General features: G+C 48.2%; 1 non-coding gene across 1 annotated transcript; it reads right to left on the bottom strand.

Moving 5' to 3' along the window:
* Positions 1 to 7472: 7472 nt before the first annotated feature.
* Positions 7473 to 7544, bottom strand: TRNAA-AGC. The gene has a single exon. It is a non-coding gene; the product is annotated as a tRNA-Ala (tRNA).
* Positions 7545 to 8004: the final 460 nt, after the last annotated feature.

Genomic DNA, 8004 nt, shown 5'->3' with positions numbered 1-8004 from the left:
AATAAATAAAATTGAAATACCCCCTTTATGTACAAGTAATTTCTGAAATGAACTTTTCAAAAGTGTTATATTCTCAGAATTACAATTAAGAACGTAAGAGAAGCCAATGTTGGATCAGGCCAGTGGCCCATCCAGTCCAACACTCTGTGTCACACAGTGGCCAAAACCCAGGTGCCACCAGGAGTTCCACCAGCCCTCCCACTGTTGCCCCTGTAAAATGATCTTTAAGACTGTATACTACTTTGATGTTATTCATGTTATTTGGAATATGGAATATTTCTAGAAGCATTTTTGTGCATATGGAAATTCTGATCAGGACTGAGGCTAATAGTATAATTTTTGGAAGGATATTAGTAAATTGTTATATATTATACATTCCATCCTTAAGCAGTGCCATTGGCCATTTGTATAGTAGTCCGTAGTCAGTTTGGTGTAATGATTAGGAACACGGACTCTAATCCGGGTTTGATTCCCCACTCCTCCACACGCAGCCAGCTGGGTGACCTTGGGTCAGTCACAAGTTCTCTCAGAGCTGTTCTCTCACAAGCAGTTCTTGAAAGAGCTCTCTCAGCCCCCTCTACCTCACAGGGTGTCTGTTGTGGGGAGAGGAAGGGAAAGGAGATTGTAAGCTGCTCTGAGACTCCCTCGGGTAGTGAATGGTGGGGTATAAATCCAATCTCCTCCTCCTCCTCCTTCTCTGCAGATCAACTACCTCAACAAATTTAAGCCAGACTTGCATAAGCAACATAGGTTCCACAGGTGTCTCAAAACTTGCAAGAGAGAAAAACAAATGACTCCAGACTCTATTTTCAAGCGCTGAAATCTGTCGAAACAAAAATGTCTTAGCAATCCAGCTTTATTGCACCTCAAAGAATGCTATCTTGGATACATTTGAATACACGTCGAACGCTGATTGATTTATACCTCGCCACCTCTGCGGAGAAACAGCAATTCCCCACCAAAGTTTGATAGCTGGGGTGGGGATAAATCAATGGCCTATTGGCTCCATCCTGATGTTAACGCGAACGCAAAGCACTCGCCCACATAATCACAACGCTGATTTTCTAGCTCTCTTCACAATGCCACGGGAAAGACCCGAGCTCCCAGTATTGGCTGGTGGACTGTTGGATCACTCCCTTCCCAACAATAACCCTGCTTGAGAGAATTTGATCTTATTTTCATTTTAAAAAAAAACCCAATGGGAAGAGAACAAAAGGCACAGCACAGTAAAAAACACACACAATGATAACTTTGTAAGACCGAGTAAAGCAAGGCTTGTTTTAGTCAATGCATCCCCCCACCCCTTTTTATAATGCGGGTTGGCTATATCATTTCGCCCACCGGGGGTAACCTCAAAGCAGTTTTCTTGGGCAACCTTTGTTCTCTTTACCATGAATTTGCTGAATAGGACCGTCCGACCACTGCAAGTCTTTGCTGGCTGGCGTCTAATGGTGGTGGTGGTGGGGAATAACGTTCCTATTCTTCCGTGAGATTTCAGTGGGGAACCATCCCATCTTTCATTTACACTTTTCCCGAACAGTCTACGAGTATGAAGAAACAGTTCAGCCTCACTAATTGGTGGCATTCTGCGTCTTGCAATATAACAAATATTTATGTCAGATGCGGCGAGACAACAGCCACATGGTACGTCCCCTTTTAACAGATTCCCAGTTTTTGCAGCCGCAAAGCTTTCATCTATATATATGAAAGAAAGTCCCCTCAATGTAAAATCAATGCCCAGGCCAAACCGGTGGACCTAGAGACACCAAATTCGGGGAGAGCGCTCCTACCGTGGCGTAGGGCTCGCTAAGAAGGGATTTTTAGAATTTCAACCCCTAAGTGGGTCAAAAGGGGGAAAATGTGCTCTCCCTATTGATTTCTATGTGGCCGCCAGGCAGCTGCCTCTCTGCACCCCCCCACTCTCTGATTGGTCAGCTGCAGAGCTCAGTGTTCTGAGGTAAAAAACCCCAACATTACAGGGGACTGCAGAGAGCTAACGACAGCTGAGGAAACCAGGAGTGGCCAACAACCACCTGTGAGGTGAAACAAAGCTGCTAGCCCAGCCTCTCTGATGGCTTCCAGCACACTCCCCCCACCTCCTACACCTAACAGGCAGTTGCCTGTCAGGTGCAGTCCCACCTCCACAGTGGCTTCTAATACTCCTCCTCCCTCCCCCTCCTACACTGGACAGGCAGCTGCCTGTCAGGGGTAGGAGAGGAGGTGGGATGGCTTCCAACACACTCCCCCCACCTCCTACACCTAACAGGCAGTTGCCTGTCAGGTGCAGTCCCACCTCCACAGTGGCTTCTAATACTCCTCCTCCCTCCCCCTCCTACACTGGACAGGCAGCTGCCTGTCAGGGGTAGGAGAGGAGGTGGGATGGCTTCCAACACACTCCCCCCACCTCCTACACCTAACAGGCAGTTGCCTGTCAGGTGCAGTCCCACCTCCACAGTGGCTTCTAATACTCCTCCTCCCTCCCCCTCCTAGCAGTAATGCCTTAGTGATCCTGCCAGCCCTGCCTCCACAGTGGCTTCTAATACTCCTCCCCCCTTCCCTGTCCTACACTGGACAGACATCTGCCTGTCAGGTGTAGGAGAAGAGGTGGGATGCTTACAGCCGCCGGGGAGGTTTGCTCAGCAGGATTGCCTTAGCACTGCTGCTGGCCCAGCCTCCCCAATGCCTTTAAATACAACCCCAAACACCAGACAGGCCGGTGTCTGTCAGGTGTAGGAGAAGGGCCAGGGTATGAATGTTTATGGGGAGATAGCAAAGGACATTTCTAGAAGCCATTTCGATGCATGCCTCCCTCATGAACCTGAAGAAATGTCCGCCACATCACCACTCCCTCCCACCAACTCCCTCTCACCTCTCACTGCCCCCAAGAAAGCTCCTGACAAACATCGAGCCAGATACACCAACGCTACAGGGAGGAGGCAACTTAGGAATGCGGCAAAGACATTTGCACATAGTACTCCTGCAGTGCACTAAGCTGTGCAGGCCAAGTACCAGCGAACAACACAGTCTCCCTATGAGCAAAACAATCCAGGAACACAAGTAGAGAGGCCGTCACTTTCATGGAAGGTGGCAGGAGCTGACGTAACAGACGACTGCTTCTGAAAGGGACCGTTCTCTGTGGCCTGCTCCAGAGTGAGCTCACCAAGCAGCCTGGTGATCCCAGCACCTGAGGGCAGAACCACCAACGTGGTCTAGAAAGAGGTCCTTCAGTAGAGAAGGGGAAAAAAGCACGTGTGTCTCACTTCATTTCTTACACTACAATCTTCTCCGTTAGAATTCCTACAACAAATGTCACCTTTCAAACTTCACATCTTCAGTATTATAACTGGATTTACGGAACTTAAATACCGTAGTGAAGCACGGGTAGCAGGCTAGCTGGGTTATAGCCAAAGGCTATCACAACCCAGTTTTATATATCTTCACTTCCTTTTACTTCTTCCCTAAAATTCAGTTCTGCTGCTTTGACTGTATACAGTTCTATGGTCTAATTGTCCCACTTCCGTTTAAGGACTTAGAATCATAGAATCACAGAGTTGGAAGGGGCCATACAGGCCATCTAGTTCAACCCCCTGCTCAATGCAGGATCGGACGAGAGCATCCTAAACCCATTCTTGCGAGTCCTCTCCTCTCAGCTGCCAACGAGAACAGCTCCCTGCCCTCCTCTAAGGGACAGCCCTTCCAATACTTCAAGAGAGCCATCCTGTCCCCCCCCATCCTGTCCCCCCTCAACCTCCTCTTCTCCAGACTGAACCTTCCCAAGTCCTCCAGCCTTTCCTCCTAGGGCTTCTCGGTCTCCAGGCCCCCGATCATCCTCCTTGTTGCTCTCCTCTGCACCCACTCCATTCTGTCCACATCCTTTTGGAAGTGAGGTCTCCAGATCTGCACACGATACTCCAGGTACGGCCTGACCAATGCAGTGTACGCCAGGACGATGACATCTTGCGATTTGGATGTCATGCCTCTGTTGATACACCCCAAGATTGCATTAGCCTTTTTTGTCGCCGCATCACACTGGCTGCTTATATTTAACTTACGGTCCACCCGTACCCCAAGATCTTGCTCACACACACTGCTACCCAGAGGTAGATCCCCCATCCAGTATGTGTGTTCCTCATTTTTGTTACCCAGATGTAGAACTCGGTACTTATCCTTGTTAAATTGCATCTTGTTCACATCTGTCCACTTTTCCAACGTGTACAGATCTCCCCACGGGGGAGGGCGGGGTATAAATATGAAAAATAAATAAATAAATCTCATTAAATTCTATCTTCTGATGCTTATGATCAGGAAGTGTCAACAAATTCTCAATGTTTTTACACATCTAGATAGGAAAATCTAGAATCTGTGCAATTTTGTGGGAACCAAAGACTGGGAGAACTAAATATAAGGTATTGACATGCATCTTACAACTCCAGCAAATAAAGTCTGGAATAAGTTCTTCCACCCAAAGGATCCTTCTTCCGACATAAGTATCTTCCTTCAATGGAAAAATAAGTCTCTTCCTTCAATGGCCCATAGTAGGCCTACAGATGTCTACTATCCTGCTAACTTCCAACAGGAAGCATATTGGGCTGCTCTGGAGTAATATTATGTTTCTTAGCTGCTATCCTGTTTTATTTAACCAGTTTTAAATTATATATTCACTGTCCTTTATTTCTGTTGTGAGCTGCCCTGAGCCCATCATGGGATCAGGCGGGATATAAGTGCAATAAATAAATTAAGTTGAAAAAAGAAGAAGAGGAGGAGGAGGAGGAGGAGGAAGAGGAGGAGGAGATTGGATTTATACCCCACCCTTCACTACCCGAAGGTGACTCAGAGTGGTTTACAGTCCCTTTCCCTTCCCCTCCCCACCACAGACACCCTGTGAGGTAGGTGGGGCTGAGAGCTCTCTTGAGAACCACCCTTGAGAGAACAGCTGTGAAAGAACGTATGACTGACCCAAGGTCACACCAGCAGCTGCATGTGGAGGAGTGGGGAAAGCTGGAGGTTGGGGAGGATGTGATACCAATATAACATTTAATTGCCTTTTAAAAATAATAATAATGGTTTCCGCATTGCTGGGTTGTCTGCTGATATGGCATAGTAGCAATGGGACCCCCACATAGCAGGTTTCCCCCTCCCCAGGCCCCTGGGGCTGTTTTCAGGTCCCTCCGATATTGGCAATTGAAATATCATTATATTAATATCTCTCATATATAATTGAGTAAGAACATTCTATATGAACATTCTAAAATGCCCGCCTTTGGTGTTAGGCCGGAAGAACTGCCACTCAGAAGACGCTGGCTGGGTTGACTGGCTGCTTTGTGCAGTCCCGCCCAGCGTTTCAAGGTCTTTTGCATATGGAAGCTGATTGGACTTCACTGCATTCCACACCTCAAACTCACCCCCCTCCCCGCAAGGCAGTTGGAATGTCAGTTGCATATGGAACCTTCAAGGTCTTTTGCATATGGAAGCTGATTGGACTTCACTGCATTCCACACCTCAAACTCACCCCCCTCCCCGCAAGGCAGTTGGAATGTCAGTTGCATATGGAACCTTCAAGGTCTTTTGCATATGGAAGCTGATTGGACTTCATTCCATTCCACACCTCATACTCCCCCCCTCCCTGCAAGGCAGTTGGAATGTCTGTTTTAAAAGCTGCCTGGGGGATTATGGACCATTCACACACTTTCCACCTTAACATACCTCATAGGGGGAGAGGAAAATGATGACAGCTGCTTTCCCTAGGCAGAGGCTGGGGGGGGGGGAGTAAACTTGAAGATAGACAGGCAGATAAAGGTTAGGCTGATGGTTGCCTGGAAAGGACATAGGGTTGCCAACTCCAGGTTGGAAACTTCCAGGATAGTTTAGGAATGAAGCCTGCTGAGGGTGGGGTGTGAGGAGGAGGAGGAGGAAGAGAAAGAGGAGGACCTCAGACAGATACAATGCCATACTCCCCACCCTCCAAACAAGCTGTTGCCAGTCTCCAGGTGACAGCTGGAGAGCTCTTAAAGCTCTGGTGCTAATTCAAAGTGCTGCAATTTATCAACAGAGTAGTGTTTTGGCAAATCTTTAGGAATTGTTTGGTGCATTTACGATGAGGCACCCACCCAGAGCCTCTGGCATTTTCTCACTCTGCTGGCATCAAAACCAATTTAAGGCAAAATAAGAGGCTACTGAGAGGGGAGGAGATAAAGTTGCCAGCTTTAGGTATGGAAAATCCTGGAGATTTGAGGAGTGGAGGCCGGAGAGGGGGACATCAGACAGGTTACAGTGCCATAGACTCCACCCTCCAACCCAGCTATTTGCTCCTGGGGAACTATTGTTGCCAATCTTGGCCCAGCACCCATCAAACCATTCTCTTCACCCCCCCCCATGCTGCCCTCTACAGAATCCACCCCCAAAAACTCCAGGTATTTCCCTCCTTATAGCTGGCAACCCTACTTTCCCCTCAGTGCCTGTTGGTAGGCAACTATGTTTGGTCCAGTCACCTACTTTGCCCTTTGGGAGAAAACATATTGGGGCCAATCCTGATAGGGTTGCCAACTCCCAATGGGAAATTCCTGGAGATTTGAGGGATGGAGCCTGAAGAGGGTGAGGTTTGAGGAGGGGTGGGACCTCAGACAGGTACAATGCCATAGACTCCACCCTCCAAACCACTCAGTCCCTCATGGGGAACCATTGTTGCCAATCTCCAGGTGAGGGCTGGAGACCACTCAAAATTACAATTGCTCTGCAGAAGGGAGGGCGGAAGTCAGCTGAAGTCAAAGGGGCAGATAATGGTAGGTTGATGGTTAGCTGCGAAGGAGATGGGGTAGCCAACTCCAGGCTGGCAAATTCCTGGGGATTTGAGGGGTGGAGCCTGGAGAGGGTGGGGTTTGCGGAGGGGTGGGACATCAGACAGGTAGAATGCCATAGACTCCACCCTCCAAACCAGCCATTTCGTCCTGGGTAACAATTGTTGCCAATTTCCAGGTGAGGGCTACAGATCACTCAAAATTACAACTGCTCTTCAGGGAGCAGAGATCAGTTCCTCTGGAGAAAACAGTGGACTCTGCCATTATACCCTGCTGAGGTCACCACAGCAAAATGACACTGTTTGCCCAAAGCCAGAGCACTCCCCCAGAGCCTCTTTCTAGATCTCGTTGTATTTATTTCCACAACGGGCTTTACTGCTAGTGACATTATAATACATATGAACACACACATGAAGCTGCCGTGTACTGAAATCAAACCCTTGGTCTATCAAGTTCAGTATTGCCTACTCAGACTGGCAGCAGCTCTCCAGGGACTCAGACAGATGTCTTTCTTATCTCCTATTACCTGCTCCTTTTAACCAGAGGTGCTGGGGACTGAACCTGGGACCTTCTGCATGCCAGGCAGAGGCTCTTCCACTGAGCCACAGCCCCTCTTTACAGTTCTCCAGGGTCTCTGGCGGAGGTCTTTCCCATCACCTCCTGCCTGGTCCTTTTAACTGGAGATGCCGGGGATTGAACCTGGGACCTTCTGCATGCTAAGCAGATGCTCTGCCACTGAACCACAGCTCCTCTTTACAGCTCTCCAGGGTCTCAGGCAGAGGTCTTTCACATCATCTCCTGCCTGGTCCTTTTAACTGGAGATGCTGGGGATTGAACCTGGGACCTTCTGCATGGCAAGCAGATGCTCTACGACTGAGCCACAGTCCCTCCCCAAATAATAACAAGTGTAATAGGCAAGATGATGCTGTTGCAGTCATTCTGCTTCTGGGCTTCCTAGAGCCACTGTGTGAGACAGGTTGTGGGGCTTCATGGGCCTTTGGTCTGACCCAACATGGCTCTTATTATGTTCTTAGGTTCTCTGGATTTTCAGCTTTCTTTCTTTCTTTCTTTCTTTCTTTCTTTCTTTCTTTCTTTCTTTCTTTCACTCCTTCTGGTCTGAATATATGCCTTTCCCATTATATCTCCATAACAGAAAGGGCTTGAGATTTACTTTTTTTAAAAGCTGGGAATTCAGAGAACATGTGACACT

This window comes from Gekko japonicus, unplaced genomic scaffold (assembly GCF_001447785.1).
Source record: "Gekko japonicus isolate JY-2015 unplaced genomic scaffold, Gekko_japonicus_V1.1 scaffold2658, whole genome shotgun sequence".
Taxonomy (NCBI): domain Eukaryota; kingdom Metazoa; phylum Chordata; class Lepidosauria; order Squamata; family Gekkonidae; genus Gekko; species Gekko japonicus.
This window is presented reverse-complemented; position numbering and strand designations above follow the sequence as displayed.